The 18419-nt window shown below is 42.4% G+C and overlaps 1 pseudogene; it reads left to right on the forward strand.

Moving 5' to 3' along the window:
* The first annotated feature begins 9761 nt into the window (after positions 1-9761).
* On the forward strand, positions 9762-13091 carry LOC115313364 (annotated as a pseudogene).
* The last annotated feature ends 5328 nt before the right edge of the window (positions 13092-18419 follow it).

Here is an 18419-nt window from a genome sequence, read left to right on the forward strand (position 1 = left end):
CAACGTCAGGTGTTCCACAGGGGTCAATCCTAAGCCCTCTCTTGTTTTTAATATTTATAAATGATATAGTATCTTGTGTCCAGAGTTCCCAGTTGTTACTTTTTGCTGATGATATCAAGTTGTTTAGAATGATTCACTCTCCTGTGGACTGCGAGATCCTACAGCGTGATGTGTCCCTCATTTTTCAGTGGTGTGAACAAAATCTATTATTGCTTAATCCTGCAAAAACAAATGTCCTATCCTTGTGCCGACGCCATGTGCCTTTCAGTTTTACTTATCATCTTGATATCATGCATATTGAACGTGTACTGTGTGTGAAGGATCTTGGCGTGTCCGTTGATAGTGCCTTGTCTTTTAGAAATCATGCATCTTTTGTGGTAGGAAGTTCTATGAGAGTTCTGGGAATCATACCACGTTTGTCGAAGAATTTCAGGAGGCCTCATTGTTTGTTACATCTTTACAAATCTTTAATTAGGTCACGTTTGGAATTTGCCTCGGTAATATGGAACTCAATATCTAGGGCACAGGCCTTGACCATCGAAAATGTTCAAAAAAGATTGATTCGTACTGTTTACGATAGGTACTTTGAAAGGCGCTGTTACTATGACTATGAATACATGCTTAGGTCATTTTCGCTTACACTCTTGTCTGAAAGGCGAACGATTCATGATTTTGTATTTTTGCATAAGGTTGTGAATAGTGTAATTGATTCGCCATCAATGCTCAGCAAAGTTAATTTGCATGTTAACTTACGCCATACTAGACATCCCGTATGCTTTGATGTACGTTCACCTTGTTGTACTTCACCGCTTTCTCGGATTCAGACATTATACAACAGCATTGCTCCTAAGCACCTCGATTCCTGTACATCCATTTCATTGTACCGCCATCAGTTGAATAACCTTGTAATTTACTGATAACATTTTGTTTGTTTATTTGTTTTTGGGTGATGGTAATATACCAACGTGTTTCTAGGATTGAACAGGTGCACCAAAGTGAAGACCGCTGTGGTTGTTTTTGGGCACTGAAAATAAAGTCATTATTATTATTATTATTATAAGAATAATTTGTGGACCATCCTTTTGTCGATTATGCTTTTTCTTTAACCTCATTTTTTTACCTGCAACTAGAATTTCTATTAGGGCGGCGACGGGAGTAAAATAATGATAACTTTTTTGTATTACACCAGCCACTGTCGACATATCATCAAATCTAGCCAATACATATTCAATGCAACTTTTTGCTCTTTTGTTTTCAAGACGTTCCTCTCTGGTGACACCTCTAATCATATTGTTTTCACCGAACGGAAGAATTGATAAAAAAACCTGCCGTGTTTAAAAATGCATATAATGACATAAAATCAATATTTCCTAGCTACAGTGATATTAGTTACATTTAAATAAAATAAATTTGAACTGTACTAAGGTTTGGTTAACATTTTTTATATATTTGGCCTACAGCAGAACTACCTGATGTGAGTGAGTACACGGGGTGACATTGTACGCATAAAAAACTATTAACTTTTTTTTATTTTAATGTTTGCTATCAAAACTACTAGTGCGGTGGAATATGCTCATACGGGGCTCAAACTTATGCGATAAAAGTCTGACGCTGATCAACCCCTCCTCTAAGTAAAATGCGAAAAATCGCTTCGCGCTAACTCTTCTGCGCGGTGTACCGCCTGCGTGAGAGACGCCTAAAAGCTTGGTAGCACGAGTGCTATTAAATATATTATAACAACCACCATATATAATAATTTTTTCGGGGTGAGCTTTTCTACGTGTCAGTCAACAGACGATTGAGTTTTTTTCCTCCGGGCCCGCACAAAACTGGGTGAGCTTTTCTCCGGTGAGCTTCTCTCCGGTAAGCCCATCTCCGGTGAGCTTTTTCTGCGGTAAGCTTTTCTCCGGGATTCAAAATTTCAAATCATGAACGTAGCCGAGTTAAAAAGTAAGAAATTATAAAGGCCTTTTCTCTACTTATTCCATCCGTCTGCAAACGGCACACGCCTGACTGGCGCAACAGCCGACAAATTAGATCAGAAAAACTAGCAACCAACACGAGATTGTCTTACAATTTATTTTTTAGGGATGAAACATGCTTTTGAGATATTAACCCTGAAACAAAAGCCTCTTTTGGAATCTTCCTAAGCAAAACGAGTCTCGCAGCTCACATATTGTGCTAAACTGTTTTTTTATAGGGAACCCTTATTTTGTGACATGTGTCCTATCCATGAAGATAGATAATATTATTTGGGAGTTCGGTGTTTCTTCAACGCAATGCTTTCTCCACCGTCAGGGTGTTAGTTGTGGTAAGGAAGTAGGCAGCCGTGTTTGGAAAGCGTTGCTGGGCAACACTGCAAGCCCACAATTCGTTACAACACTTAGGGGAGAGTGGTAAGGAATGGGAGGGCGGGACGAGTGGGACAGGGGTTATATTTCTCCGCTGCAAACCTTCACACATTTGACTCTCTCATCGACAGGGGACACGTCTGTGTCGGTAGTTCCGGTTGTAATGGTTGACCTTCCGGTGGTGGTGTTCCCGTTGTTAGCCGACAATTGACATTTCGTTAATGAAAAGTAGCAGACAATAGTTTTGCTTGATTCTTGAACCAAAAAGGGCCTGGCGGACATCTGTAATGATTTGACCTCGAAGAGATGTGTGAATAAGGTACTTTAGACTACCGCTATATTATAACGACCAACTGGTTGTTGTAAGCATCGTACCTTGTGCGAAGCAGTTTGGGAGGAATGGCACAGCGAGGTGCAGGAAGGTAAGGGACACTATCCCACTCCTCCCTTCGTCAAGACTGGTGCTTTGAGTTAAAGATAAATATTATGGCTAGCTCAAGATACATTTTAATTATCTTCTCATTTGTTTGTATTGCATTTAGGTGTGTAATTATTAGTTTTATCAAAGTTTGACTGTCCTGCGAAACCTCAGTGGCTTTTTAATACCTCTTTCTGAGACGGCATGCTCTTGCATTTGGAGACGGGCCTTTGCACAAAAGTGTCTGCAGAAATAATTTATTTAGAAATATTTCAAATATTGATTTATTAAGGGAAAGTTGAACTTATTATTACTGATGTAGGGTTTATTTATTATGTAATTTTTTTTACTAGTTTGCAGAAAGATGCGAAGGAACTTGAGTAGGAAACATCACGAGAGAGCTCCAGCCTCAAAAAGCGTGACATCTGGGGTAGTGCGCGTTGAGTGCAACGAAAAGAAAAAAATACGGGACATGGCCCGAGCTCTATATATATTAAAATTGTCACTTGCTTGTCATGTAAAAAAATGCAAAACCAGTGGTAACCGGACAGTATCGTCTTGAAGCCCAATCTTGTTTGCGGTTTGGTCTTCACAGCAGAGAATGAAAAACACTTGAGAGACTACTTGCTTACAGCAAGTCAACAAAAGCAACGTGAATGCTTTTCTCTGCAACCTGAAAAGGCTTTACGATCCCCACAAATTCACACCTGACCGCACCTACAACTGCGATGAGACTGATTTTTTTTTTTTTTTTTACCGAACACAACCCACCAAAAGTTACGCTTAGAACGAAATAGGTAACGCCGTACTTTTGGTGTTAACTTTCCCAAGAGTTAGATATAAAGATTTATTTCTCGACGGCTCTTCAGCGTGAAGTTTGTGTTTATACTAGTCGATCAGATTGGATGTCCGTGGAACTGCTATCACTGGCACTGGAACACGTTGTGAGACACAAAAACTGCTCGAAAGAAGACCTCATCCTCTTAGTTCTCGACAGACACAAAAGCCATTTAAGCATCGGCGTTATCAACAATTATAATTCGTTTCTCTGAGATACACTACAAAATAGGTGAGTGCGCCGAACACAGTGTCCCCATACGCTTTACGCGAGCAAGCATGCCATCTTGATTACAAGAGTTATCAAATGCATAGATGATGGGGATTTATGAACAGGGAAATTGCTATGCCATGCAAACTATATATCTATCTGTTAATTTTTCAGGACTATAGTAGAATACAGTAGTCGAATATTTTATGCTATTTTGGAATATACAATTAAAGCCCCACACGAGCCAAGAAATATGGGCTGTGTGAAGCCATATGACAAATGGTAGTGATTTTCTTTTCACAAAATATTAAGAAAAGCTTAGATAATGAATCACCTTATTTCTAAAAAGCTTACATTTTGCGAATGTGTCTTTAAGCATTTGGTTAACAGTATCTGAAAACCAAAACAATATTTAATTTTGCGTCGTTTCCAAGGAAACAGCAATGAAGAGGAATTGTACACACATTTCTTTAATTTCTGTTGCCTCCGATTTTTTCCAAACACTAAATTTAAGCTTTAATTCCTTTGTAACAAAAAGTTCCGACAGCACCAGCCATAAATATTCGTTTTTGTTTCTTTGAATTTTGGCATTCGTTTCCTTAAAAATAGTTTAGAATTACTTGCTATTCCCATCTTGGGACATGCAATTTGGGTCTCTTAAAAAGCAACGCAATCCAGTTGTTTACAATTTCTAAGTTCACTCTTTCCGTACTACGCCCATTGGCCATCAATCACCCGTAATCGATGGATTTGACGCTCTGTAAAAATTTGAATTTGACACGCAGAAAGACGTTCCACCATCTTGTGGATAGCCAAAGAAGTACAGCTCAATTTTTTATTTTGTTTTGAGCATTCTCCCAAATTGGCGTCCTATCAAAAGCATGCTTTGCGTGACGGTGGCACTTGTCGAACACGGCGTTCTGCTGACCTTGGGAGCGCTTCAATAATAGCCACAATTTCACGACATAATTGTTTCTGTTGCTTGTTTTTTATCACCGCAGCAATGAAGACTGAATTACGTTGGATATATTGACTTGAGCTCCTACTGCAACGTTTCACCTCTGAGCTGTACAATATTGTCGTGGTCGTTGGATATTCATTCTACCTTCCTTGGCTGATCTTAGCCGGGGTCGACATTTTATGTTTGCTTCATGCCATAAAACGTGCAAAGAAGGCAGCTAACTTCTATGACAAACCAAGGTTTTGTGCCAAAAAGCTCCTGGAAGACATGCACCTCTGCATCCAACAGCGTCTCTAATGGCATGACGCCACAAAAGAGGTTTTGTGACAGACCAAAAAATGACAGTATAGCTAGAGCTCTTCAACTTACAGGAATGATAGCAATAAGTATAAAGCAAACTATAAATTTAGAATAAAAAAAAGACTACGTAAGATTTAATACAACTGCTAATGATTAAACGTTTTTTCTAATCGTACAAGTTCGGAGTTCATCATGTAAATTCGACTATTTGTTTCGATATTGGTGTAAACCTTTTTCTTTTAACGGGCATTGCATTGCCTGCATTCTAATGTATAACAATTAGCCATATATGTTTCATAGTTCTTAGAATAAACTATGTTTTGTCAATCTCTTAAAAATTACAACCTTTTTCCGTTGTGCGAGAAGAGTGAATTGAAAATAGGCAAAATCCTAGATCAGGTAAACATGAGAACATAAGCATACTTTTCAACAATAGTTTGGAAATGTTAATTCCTTTATTGCATTTTTTGCTGTTTTACTTTTATACAAAATATGTTTATAATCGAGGTAAGTCCATACCCGCACCTTAATCAACTTTAACTAATCTAACTATTTGGAGCCATAGATGAGAAACAATTTTTAATGATAGTTTTAAGCCTCTGTTAGTAATTTTGCAATATTTGTTACGAAACAAGAAGAATAGCTAAATGTGGGACCGAAATTTATGCATAAGGTACCACACTTCATTTTAAGCTATCGGAAGATTTTTCGAAATAAGTCGTAGAAGTCCATCTTCTCACTATGACAAGATATACTGACCCAGACCGTGCAATCCAACGTTGACCTTTCCTGGAAGAGTAGAAATAATATCCATTACATTGTTCAAACTCACTAAAGAAAGGTTGCGCATGAGACATACATTCGTTAAAATATGGGGTATAAATAGTCAGCATCAGAACACTATTATTTAGTTTGAAAATCTTTAACTGCATAAGCACTTATGCCTCTTTCCTCCTTAGGTAACCAATGTGATTTACGGAGCTGACCAGGCACCGAGAGTTTGACGTCCAACTTTACGGATGGGTGTAGAAACCCATGGAACACACTGTCCAAAGGTGCCGTGCAGCGCTCCAAGTGCTGGCACTCGCATGACGCATAGCATTTGCTATGGAGAGTTGGATATCAAAACTTGGGCCAAGTGAAGTTTTGGATATTTCTGTCTGTCTTGCCCACACAATTATTTCTTTCTTCCTAACATGAGTTGTGTTATACTTTATCACTGGAAATATTTTTGTGCAGAATTTTTGTGCTCATTAAAAAAAGGATTATAATGAATTCAATAAAATTTGGCTTCATACCGCTTGCAACATGTACTTCTTGAGGAAGGTCACGCCCTGCGGATGCTGTAACACGAGAATTATTTAGAAAATCGACGCAGAACAAACGAGCAGAAAAAGCCACCACCACGCATTTGGGTGAACAAAGAGTTGTTACAAGTTTAAACACTTCTCTGGCACTAGTCACTAGCCATTGCGATAACTTAACCTATATGTTAACAAAACACTGAAGGTAAATGTTTATAGGAGAGTCTTTTAATACGATACCGGTCACGATACTTTCACGAAACGCTATGGGAGAGCTTAGTACGTGACCACGCAAGGCGCTAGCGTCGACAAGGGGGCTAAGAGCCACCAATCTTACCAGTACCGTTTTGACTCTGGCAACCAAAAAGTTAGATTGCAATTTCAAACCCACTCTGAATGAGGCACCGATATACTGTGGTGATTCGTCATCGCACTGGCAGAATTTCCCGTTAAGAAAAGCGTCTTCAGCTGTACACCCGGTCAATTGTTCAAACTTCCTTTTCTCCAAATTCTCCAAAATAACATCACTTCATTCTTTCTCACCTCAAAATGAATTCGCAAAATCAATTCATCATCAAAATTCAGCTCCGCGAGTATCGCAGTCAAGTAGAGGCACTGCGAACCTGTACACTCTATACAGTTACTCTAGTACACTGAGCTGCCTGGCTCTCTCTCTTTCATAGCATTATATTTGTTTCAAAAGAAAGGAAAATATATTAGTTGTAAGTTCCATTATTAGATAACATTAAAGAATCATCTTCGCTTGCATACCTTGATTTATTGAAGTCGTAACAAAATGTCGGTGTATGATAACTTGTTTGCTAAACCTACTTGCCATTGTACACTTGAGTGGCTCACTTACCTTGGGGTGACCTAGCAAACTCCCCCCCCCCCCCCCCCCCGCAAGAGTAGAGACCCTGGCGCCGGCTGTCGTCCTTGTACGAAAATTTGGCCGAACTTTCGTCCGCTTATAATATTGTGGCCTTGTACAGATGCTTTTCCGCGTTTAGTTTTCGCTGAAAATTAGGAGTTTATGGCTGTTTTCTTTTTAATTCCCCATTCTCCGAAATTCGTAGGTTAAGGTGAATGTCCTAAATTTTTCTTGTAGTAAAAATTTTTAAAAAAAGACATTCGTACACAACCTGTACGCTTGAAACTAAACATTTGAGAGAAAGCTCTCTGGTTGGGGAATACAATAATTAAAATATGGCAACCAACCAATTCCTAAACATGTAGGGGCCCTACGTTTCGAACCGACTCGGTTCTTCGTCAGGGGCGACTGTGGCCGTTGAGGAGCGACGTTTTTCGATCTTCTTTTTCTTTTCTCAGGGATGTGGCGCATTTCTCGATCTTCTTCTTTCATGAATATGGCGAAGCCCGTTCACATACACTGTTGGTAAAGCACCGAGGCACCTATTTATGTTGCCTGGCGTCGTTTGAATATGCCAGGACTCGACGAAAAGCCTATGTCGGTTGTTACTTTCTGCGTCGATAATGCTGGTGTTGTCGAAGTCAATCCGGTGGTCTTTGACTTCGCAGTGCTCGGCGACTGCGCTGCGCTCGTGGTCGAGCTTGCGAACGTCGTTTTTGTGTTGGCGTATTCTTTCATTAAAATTCTTTGTCTCGCCGATGTAAGTGGCTGGACAATCTGCCCAGGGGATCTTATAAACCACGCCCTGCGTTTTTTCTTTCGGAGGGCGATCTTTTGGACGGGGCATGAGTAATCCAAGCGTGGACATCGGCTTGTGGGCTACGCGGATTCCTTCTTTGGCTAGCACGCGTGCAAGCGCCTCGCTTGTTCCTCTGATGTAGGGTACGCAGATGCGCGAGGTTGGGCGTGGCTGCGTACAGGCTTGTGGTTGCTGTTGTCTTTGACCTCGAGCTTGACGACGGGCAACGCGTTGGATGAAGGTGCTCGTGTATCCGTTCTTTTTCAGATCAGCACGGACGGTTTTTTCTTCCTTTCTTCTGTCATCCTCAGAGGAGCATATAGCCTGTACGCTCCATTCATAAGAACTCACCTGTATCGAATGTTATGTCTCGAGCTACATTTGGCATTGGCAATACTGTCTCACGGCAAATTCAGCAAAGTGTGGTTTCATTTAATGTCTATACCTAGAAATAACTGATCTCTTGGATTTAGCCGCTTGGAAGCAAGGAAGCTCCAACTGCAATGCCCCCTCCCCCCCTGCCCCCTCGTGTGAAATCCACAGGCTCATAGCTTTCACTGCTATAAAAGCACAACCCCTCCTCCCTAAAAAAAATGACAATTGTATGCTCCAAACTTTAAACAGAAACGGTGGATTTTGTCGTGATCTAGAATGATAATAAACCATTGTTCTGAGGAGGATATAAATGGTTAATTCACTTTTCTTATCAGTATGATATTTTAAAAGAAACTGAAGTGTCCTCTCCTCAGGAGCACCGATGTTCACAAAAAGATTGCTCTCAGAATTTATTCATAATGTATACCGTCTCTCATGCTTGTTATTTTGCCATCATAAATTCGAAATTCAGATTTTTCTAATAAATCCTAACTGACAAACATTTTCTTGCGAGCGTTCCAAAATTGTTTTCCTCACATTTATCTACAAACATTAATCTTTTCTATGGGTAATGAATGCTACAACTGTCACCAAGTGAGTGCTCGTTTTGGAGCATACTCCCAATGAGTCAATACCGCACACGCCCTTGATTCTTTTGCTGGCGCTCATGAATGATGGGCGTGTGCGGCATTTGCTCTGCACCGATATCACGGCAGCGCTTTATCGTGTTCTCCGGCGCGTGCGCTCGGAGCTTCCATTGTGAATGCGTCAATGTTCTTGACGCTGATTTTGACCCGCTTGTGACAAAAGGTGTTAGCGCATTCAAGTGCGATTCATGCACTAAACGTCGGAGCGAAGAGACGTCGATCCTAAGAACCGCGCCGTCTGCTACGCCGGCTGAAGATAGCGATGGACAACCAAAGGAATCGCCGTTGGAAAGCTGTAGTCTTCATGAGCTGGTACAAGAGCTCTGCTGCAAAGTTGATGGTCTGTTCGAGGAGGTGCGGTCTTTACGAGTTGAGAACGAATATCTGCGAATGCAGCTTGCGCGGAACAGCGAACTTCTTCGGAAATGACTTGCTACTCAAGAACCTGGCCAGGCCCAAGCGCGGTAGAGTGACCCTGCGCCATCGTACTTCAGAGCGCTGCAACCCAATGCTTCTTTCTCTTCGGCGACCACAGTTCGGCACACTGTCTTTGAGGCCTCCGAACATCTTCTGGAGGGTGAACTCCCCACCGTGTGTTACCCCAGAGCGGCGAGATATCTTCTGAATGCCGAGCGGCGTCGGGGCCTACGCGGCATTTGTCGCGGATCAAGTGGTGTCGATGTGGGCATGATAGCGTTCTCGGACCAGCGAGGATACACGGGTGCCGACAACTCCAAGAGGTCGGTCCCCCCAGCTATAGACGAAGACAGCTTCCAACAAGTCATGCCACGCCAACGACTCAAGGCTTCCGTCGGTTCGGCGAAAACCAGTAAGTTGCGTGTGGTGGCCAAGCCTCCTAGGAGGAGGGCTGTTCTTGTTTCTCGATTACATTCAGAGACCACCAGCGACAAACTATCAGAAATTGTGTCTAGTGCCCTAGGGCGCCAGAGCTTTTCTTGCTTTAAACTGGCAGCTAGGTACAATATTATGTTTCGTTTCACGTGCTAGTTAACAAGGAGGACTTCGAGAAACTTGTTTATTCCGACTTGAGACCGGAGGGTTGCCTTTTCCGGTCATTCTTAGGCCAATTGAAGTTAGACAACCGGCGCAGTGCTTTGAAGCCAAAGCCAAAGCAAGGTGAAGATTCTATTGCCCCTTTAGGTACCTAAACCTAAATGCTCGAAGTGCAACCAATGAAGTGGTAGAGGTTGAACATGGTTATAATCGCGCACAAAGAGACGAAGACAAACGAGGAAGAAACACAGAACACAGACAAGCGCGCTGTGTTCTGTGTTCCTTCCTCGTTTGTCCTCGTCTCTTTGTGCGCGATTTTAACCATGTTCAACGTTTACCAACTCGCCCAATTAACTTACTACTCTTCTTAAGTGGTAGAGCTTGAAGGTGTTCTATCGACATTCAATTATGATGTGGCAGTTAAAACGGAACCTTTGCTGTACATTCAAACACCTGATAATGATGTTTTCGCTCATGGTTTTAAAGTATTCCGGAGGAACTGTGGTTCAAGAGGGGTCGGGGTCGCTCTCTTGATTAGGTACAACATTTCATGCACGCCTATTGAGCACGGCCAGGACTGTGAAATAATCTGGACCTTTATACGATTTGGTTTCCAATCATTCTTGTAGGAACAGTATAGACCGACACGCGGAGCGGCTCTGTTTACCAACACGGCCGGAAGGCCGCGCATGCGCGGTAGCTATGTGGGCAAAAGCATCCCGGCTCTCCGTGTTTTCGCCATTGCGCGCTATGGCGTGCGCTCGTTGTTGACGTTGTAGGGACGCTTGTATCTTTATTTGTGCGTCGTATTTCCGCATAACGTATGTCGTATGCTATGCCCGACTATTTGAGCTCGTTGCCCGAGCCTGAACGGTAGCGGTACCGAAACAAACTGTGCGTGGACGGCGTTGCCTACGAGGATCCGTACGCCGTAAACAAGGCCTAGGTGCTGGACTTCCGACGTAAAGTTGCTGCCACGGAAGTCGACGGCTCAGGTCGTCGTTTATTTAGTTTTCGCCAAGTCAGTTCACGCCCGACATGGTGCAGGCCTACAAGTCTCTCGAGGCCTACGATTACATCGAGTCAGTTTCCGCATTGCCGGCGGGATCAGCAGACTGAGGGTCTGCGGAAGTGTGTGTATTCATTAATTGATTAAATACACACAGCGTCTTCAAGTCAAGTTATGATATTTTTCATACCCTCGTGACCACAAGGCATTACAACCAGTAAAGGTTTGTCCGTTCTGCAGTCTTGGCGGTAACAGGTTACAAGTAACGGCGTTACCAGGAACGCGTTTTTTTTTCAGTAACGTAGTAACCTACTCGTTACGTTTTTGACACAGTGACCGGGTAACGTACTTATGTTACTATTTCAAGTAACGTAGTTACGTTAGTCGTTACTACTTCCCAAGTCTTAAAGAAATTACACTTCAATTGTTTCCGTGTATTAGGCGTCAAGCCATGCTTTCTTTGCGCTTTTTCTCGTAAGTATTTAGGTGAAACCGTAAAAAGAGATAAAGTAATTATGTTCAGCTTCTGCTTGATATATGACGGGGATCGGTGGCCGAGTGGTCTAGCGCACACCAGCTCGGAGCACGTGGAGCGAAAGCTCGCGCTGCAGAACCCAGGGATCCTGGGTTCGAGCCCCACCCCTGCCCGTTTCGATCTGGATGAGCATCGTACCGGCGTGCGGTCGTGTATCACTACTGCGTGATGCACGTTAAAGACCCCAGGCTAGCGGCTGTACCGCACTGGCTAAATTTCTCATCTACAGCTGGGAGACTCGTCGCCCCTGTGAGGCAGACCAAGTTCTAGGCTGTATAAACACACACACAACCCCCCCCCCAATTTGATATATGACCTGTATCGTCAAAACCGTAAAATGTGTTAAATCATAATTTAAAAAAGTAACGCAGAAGTAACATGCCTTACTTTTTATCGGTAGCGGTAACGCGTCCCTTTTATTTTTAGATAACGTAGCTCAGTAACGCGTGCCTTTTATTTGCAAGTAACGAGTGACGTATTTCGTTACTTTTTTTCGGTAACGCCTACAACTCTGCCGTTCTGTCGCAGATCCCCTTCTGCTTGGTAGCACGTGCGTAGCGAGCCTCCTACGAGCGCTTGGCCGGTGCGTTTTGCGCGAACACCGTGGGAACAAAATCCGGGTGATCTCGATCAGACAACGGTTTCCCTGCACATAAGCAAGCCTCGGGACAGAGATTAAAATGGAATCCGCACTTGCCTCCAAGAAAGTGTTTGTCGCACAAACGGTCGTTCGCGCGAGGCGACCATTCTTTTCGATCCACGGATATTATCCACCATATATGCCTTTCAGAGTCTGCCGGGAACTTGTGGAAACTCACTCCACTGCTTTTCTTGTCCATTTCGGTGCAATTAACGGCAACACAGCTTCGCGACATGCTGAAATGCTATGACGCCCATGCGAAACGTGCGCGCTTTTGCCCACACCCCCCGGCTCTAGAGCGATCGCAGCGCCGCCGCAGCTCCGTGACGTCAAGCCCGCGTGTCGGTGTATACAGATGTCCCCAGGCCAGTATTGATGCCTTACAGAGTTTATTCGAGTTTCTTCAAACTGTAACCAAAAATTTTTGCACGTGTAGTAATGGCCGGTGATTTTAATCTGCCAGATATAGATTGGAATTACGTGATGCCCAATGGTATATGCAAACAGTCTAGGATCCTTGTTGATATGGTTTTCAGTAAGTATATAAGCCAAGTGGTCAAGGGCCCCAGGCGTGTGTCAAATTGTAGGTAATCCTTGCTTGATCTCGTGTTTCTATCTGAGGTCGTTACCAGAAGTATTCTTGACTTATCATTCGCGGATGGCATATCTGATCATGTAATTGTTGTATGTGACCTATCTGCACCTCAGGATGTGCACAATGAACCTGAAACGAAATCTTATTGTAATTTCAAAAGGGCGAATGATATCGATATTGTAGACTTCTTGGAAGTAGCTCTAGACAGATTTCTTGTGTTTTAAAATGCGAACCCGGATTCATTAGAAGTGGTTTGGCTCTTTTTTTAAGCAAGCCGTCCTTACATGTGTTAATAAGTTTATTCCAGAGCGACCGGCAAAAAGTAACAAGCCCAATCTATGGGTAACGCGTGATATTTTACATATATAACGAAATATAAACCGAGTAGAAAGGTTCCAACCAAGTTTATAATTTATACTTCCCCCTTTTCGCCTTGAGCTACGCACCCTTGTGCTCACAATTAAATATTGTTACTTAACTTTCACGATGTAAAAATAACAAAAAAAAATTAAAAACAGTTTTGGGCTCATTTGACAAAAAAACGTTTGATAATTAGGGAGTTATTTCATAACAGGCAGACGTTTTCCGATGAAGCGAGCATCGCAAGTGAGATTATTTTTTTTTTCTTCTGTCTTCACTGTTGATAACTTTATGTTGCCTTAATTTAATCATGGCAGTTGTGAAATCAGTGACTTCGTGGTCTCTACAAAAGGTATTTTTAGCGGTCTTTTGCAATTATACGCGAGAAAATCGAGTGGCCCGGATGGCATTCCTAACGCTTTTTTACAAAGGTGAGAAGTCTCTTCACGTGATTTACTATTGCAGTTTAAAAACGCGTGCCGTGCCCCAAGATTGGAAGGTAGCCAATATTGTCCGTATATGTAAAAGTGGAGCGAAAAGGACTGTTTGCAATTACAGACGAGCGTCATTGTTGAATGCATGTAGCAGGGTTCTCGAACACTCCATGTTTAAGGACATCGCAACTTTCCAAGAATCTGAAACTTTCTTAGTAGATTATCAACAAGGGTCCGTTTGAGGCTTTTCGACATTGACACAGCCTTTTCACACGGTTCACACTTTTGGTTCAGTGATTGATAACAGTGGTCAAGTCGACAAGGTCTTCGATTTTGCGAAGGCGTTTGACAAGGTTTTGCATCACAAGGTACTGCATAAATGGAAGCAAGTGTTAGGCAATGATCGTCTACTGAGGTGGATAGACTCGTACCTTACGACTCTTAAAAAGTTTGTGTGTGTAAGAATGCCGAATGAATAGAGTAACCTGTTCTCTCTGTAGTGCCCCAGGGCTCGGTACTCGGACCGTTGCTTTTTTTTGGCGTTTAATAATGACCTGCGAGTTGATAAGCCCTAGATACAGTGCGGTTTTTATGCTGATGATTGTGCGTTGTTTTTAAAGATATCTTGTGTATCTAACAAAAATGCTTAGACGAGAATATTCAAATTTTTTTATCGCGGTGTCAAAGACGGAAAATGGATCTGAATGTCAAGAAATCTGTGGAAATGTCAGTGACACTGCAGAAGGTGAAACTCCTTTTTTTTCCAATGTTATTCATTCAAATGCCTTAGAAATAGTTAATGATTACAATTATTTGTGTGTTACTGTCACGTCCAACTTAAGCTGGGCTATTCATATTGAGCAGCTATCACAGAAGCGTCAAGTGAACTGCGGTCACTGCGTAGGAAAATGCGTTACTGTACTTCTGCGACAAAGCTGACGGCTATAAATTGCTGATTCGTCGTTTGCTGGAATATGCAGACATTGTATGAGATCCACACTCACAATCGCTTATTGGCCAATCGGAAGGCCTTCAGAAACATCTCGAACGGCAAAGGTTCGCACGTGACACCGTTGTACACTGCCTCCGGAGTGTCTACATTATCATTTCGAAGGAAAGTGAGGCGTTTAAAATTTTCGCATAATATAATTAATTCTAAAGTTGGTTTAAATGTTGATGATTTTTCGCGGTATAACATGAGTTGTGATACAAGGTAGAAGCACGAGGATTTGCTTCTTGAGTTCCTTTGTAGAAAATATGTTTTTAATACTCCGTTTTTCCTCGTTCTGTTTATAAGCGGAATGAGTTGCCCCCAGGTCTTACGGCGATTGCGTCTACCGCTTAATTTGCAAGTATAGTTCATGTACTTTTTGTGTCACCAATGACTAAGCTACTTCTTAATTGTTGTGTTTCTTGACTCATTGATCAATTATAATGTTGTCTTATCATGCCTTGACCCTCAAAAGTTGGCCGGCAGTATTCACAAATAAATAAACAAATAAGTGCCTCGTTTCATTGAAAAGTAAATCTAGTAATTCGTTCTCAGCTCTCTCCATCCCAAGGGCATCTGATTCGCCGCTGTAAATGAACAAATTGGTGAGTGTACTACGACCGCTAACGTGCATCGCGCAGGCGAAACGAAAACACGCCGGCACGATGCTCGTCCAGGTCAGAACGGACAAGAGGGAAGGTAGATGCCGAGATTGTCGACCTTTCTGATGTGTCCAGGATCAATAAAACCATATTTAAATTTACTCCACCGTGAATGGAGAAAATTTGGCTACGCAGAAGCGAAATCGCCTGCCGTTATTCGACATAAAATGCTACAAAAAGACTGGTAACACATTTCGCGATATCACAGCCACAGGTTTTTAGGTGTGAACGAGTTGAGCTACCTTGCAAGGTCCTCCAATGACAATGAAAAGAGGCAAATTTTGCAACTGTCGGCAAGTAATCAGCGTGGTTCCCATTCGTCGCATGAGACTTTCAGCAACATATTGATATATTTTGTGCAGCATACACGGGCGGAACTGCATATGTTGTTTACGTCATGTCTGCCTCTGCATTGCGGATGTGGTCAACATCTCGTACATAGGGTGTCGTGTAGCCGTCAAACGAACAGCCCATGGCATGGGTTCTTCTCGAGTACTGCTTCAGCTATGACTAATGGTCTGAGTGATTGAAAACGACTCGCAAACAAACGCTGACGCAGCACTCGTGTCAAATCTATGGCCAGTGCTGACTTCCGGTTGGTGACTTGGAAGATCAATCCTTCAGTACGGCTTTGTAATCGGGAGGGGATATACAAAGCCTTTTGGGAAGTCTGCGGGGTTGTCCTTAAAAGATGCTGCCGCCGCGCCAGGTAATGAAAAATTGATTTATTTAAGAATGCCGTTAAATTTTCTAGGTAGTCACCCAAAGATACCTGAAACTTCACTTACGAGTTGTTTGAACGTCTTTCAGATTCTTGTAAAGGACATCTGTAATGAAAACACATAATGAATTCTTTTTGGCGTTCTCGCGCCTAATCAACTTCAAGTATTCGGTAAGCCTCACGAGGCTTTAAGTCTAATTTATAAAACCGCGAATGACGTTCAATCGAAATCTGTATTATGCGGTGCCTTGTCTTCGAAAACCCGCTAAACGGATATCCATAGGTCGGTAATTTCCCTCGGTGCTATCGAAGCAGCTAGATACAACTAAGGGTTCACTATCAAAAAGGAGGTAGTGACGATTCTGCCATAACTTCTAGGAAATGTACCACATAAAAAGAACAGAAAGCATTTCAGCAGTTCACAAATTTATGCATGTTTCTCCTCAAATACAAATTATAGTACCAGAAGCGTGCTTTGAAGGAGCCGTTGTACATATACTTACTGAGCAACATACAGTGATTTTAAACAAGATATACGATCTATGGCAATCATCCGATAGCTTAATAGTTATTTCAGTTGTCACTTACCAAAATTGGGTAATGCAACTTGCAGTTTATCTGGAAGAAACCAAATAAATTCTCTTAGGACGAAAAACATTAAAGTTGCCCAGATTGTTTTCAGTGCATAGTTGCGAGCGAATCCCAATGAAATTGCATCTTGCACTTTGGACGAGATGTTGAAAAACGATCCAAGAATAATGAATGTCGGAATAACTTTCAGTTTTCTAATGAAAGGTACTACCACGGAAGTACCGCATCGCTATTGCGGTTTGGCCAAAGGTCAGTTTTATTAGCATAGCGTGAGGTGTACACACGATAAAATACTGCGTAGATAAGAGGGGCCTAAATGATTATAATGAACAATTACATATGCTAGAGAAAAGTCTTTTCACGACATACCAATGGCGCCTTGCAGTTCTCCGAGAAGCTTGGGACCTTAGAATACAAAATAAGCAAAGTGAAAGAGTTTACAACTGTGCTTTTTTTCCAAAAAGACATCATACGTTTTATGGTAAGTCTAACCGCGGGCAACGCTTGGACGCGATGGTGCCTATAAACCAGGGCAATGGCACTCGTTGTTTTTGAGCATTTTTCTATCGAAGCCAATCACGCTCAGCGACTGCGGCGTGATCCGGCGTTTTTTTTTTTGGGCCTGATTGGTGTAGCCGGGAATGGGAAACGCACAAAGATGACGAACACCTTGACGATGCTGTGTCGTTCTGTCGGATCGCAGCATCAAAGCTCTATCGGATAGTAGCATCGGCTGCATTCGAACGTAACTTCCAATGGAGTACAGTGTAAAGTTATCTTTTGAAAATATGCGGAGAATCTGGTCTCAAGCCACGCGTAGGTTGAACAACACACGAGGATGTAGCTGCATTAGGTCTCATTTGGTGTATTTCGTCGCTTTCGTAAATACGATTTCGATGGTTACGCGTTTGCTATCTCGACGGCATAAATCGGGACAATAGACACACGTTGTAAATTTTCTTGTTCGCTTCGATGAATTAAGAGATGTCAATACTTAAATAAGAGGGGTCGGGAGCGACTGCTAAAACAAAATATCTGGTTAGAGTTTTTTTTTTTTTTTTTATCGCGTAGTTGAAGTAGCTTTTTGCGTTCCTTTCAGCGTCACGAACTTCGTTATCGGGGGACTGCGGTACCATCATCTCATAAAAAATAGACGTTTCTTTGGTAAGCTTCTGCGAATGCGTACAGCCTGTCTGGCCTTGCTTCCCATTGTCCCCATTTTTGGAGGGTACCGTTCCACACCATCAACATAATCAGCACCTACCTTCGTTCTGCCTTTTTTTTTTCATTATCCCTCTGTCTGGGGTTCGCTAATTATTGCATTTAGCTAATTATTGCATTATACATTAAGTTTAGCCTATAAAAATTCGCCCGGCATAAATAAATGTAAAATTAATGGTTCATTCTAGCACAGGAAAGAAAACTAATAAGAATGGTAGGACTGGTGACGACAAAGCACACTACGCACACTATACTACATGAGAACGTAAAATTCTTTTAACACAGTTTTGGAGCACTAAAACAGTGGACTAAAAAGGGAGATGCTGGTGGTTAGAATGTGCTCTAAACATGGCCCGCTACTTTCAGCGGGACAAGAATCAGCACGGATACGTATTCTTTGGTGAGCGTCCCGACGCCATTTCTTTACACGCGGTTATTTTTGCGCCAATAGTACCGGGCCTGCGGGCCGGGGGTCACTGCAAGCACCACGGCCAGCCGTGGGCATGTGGAAGGGCCTCCACGATGTGGTTGTAGCGCGCGGGTCGTGGTTGGGTGACCCCTGTTTAGACCAC

The sequence above is a fragment of the Ixodes scapularis genome, unplaced genomic scaffold, assembly GCF_016920785.2.
Source record: "Ixodes scapularis isolate PalLabHiFi unplaced genomic scaffold, ASM1692078v2 PGA_scaffold4__175_contigs__length_147842914, whole genome shotgun sequence".
Classification (NCBI taxonomy): domain Eukaryota; kingdom Metazoa; phylum Arthropoda; class Arachnida; order Ixodida; family Ixodidae; genus Ixodes; species Ixodes scapularis.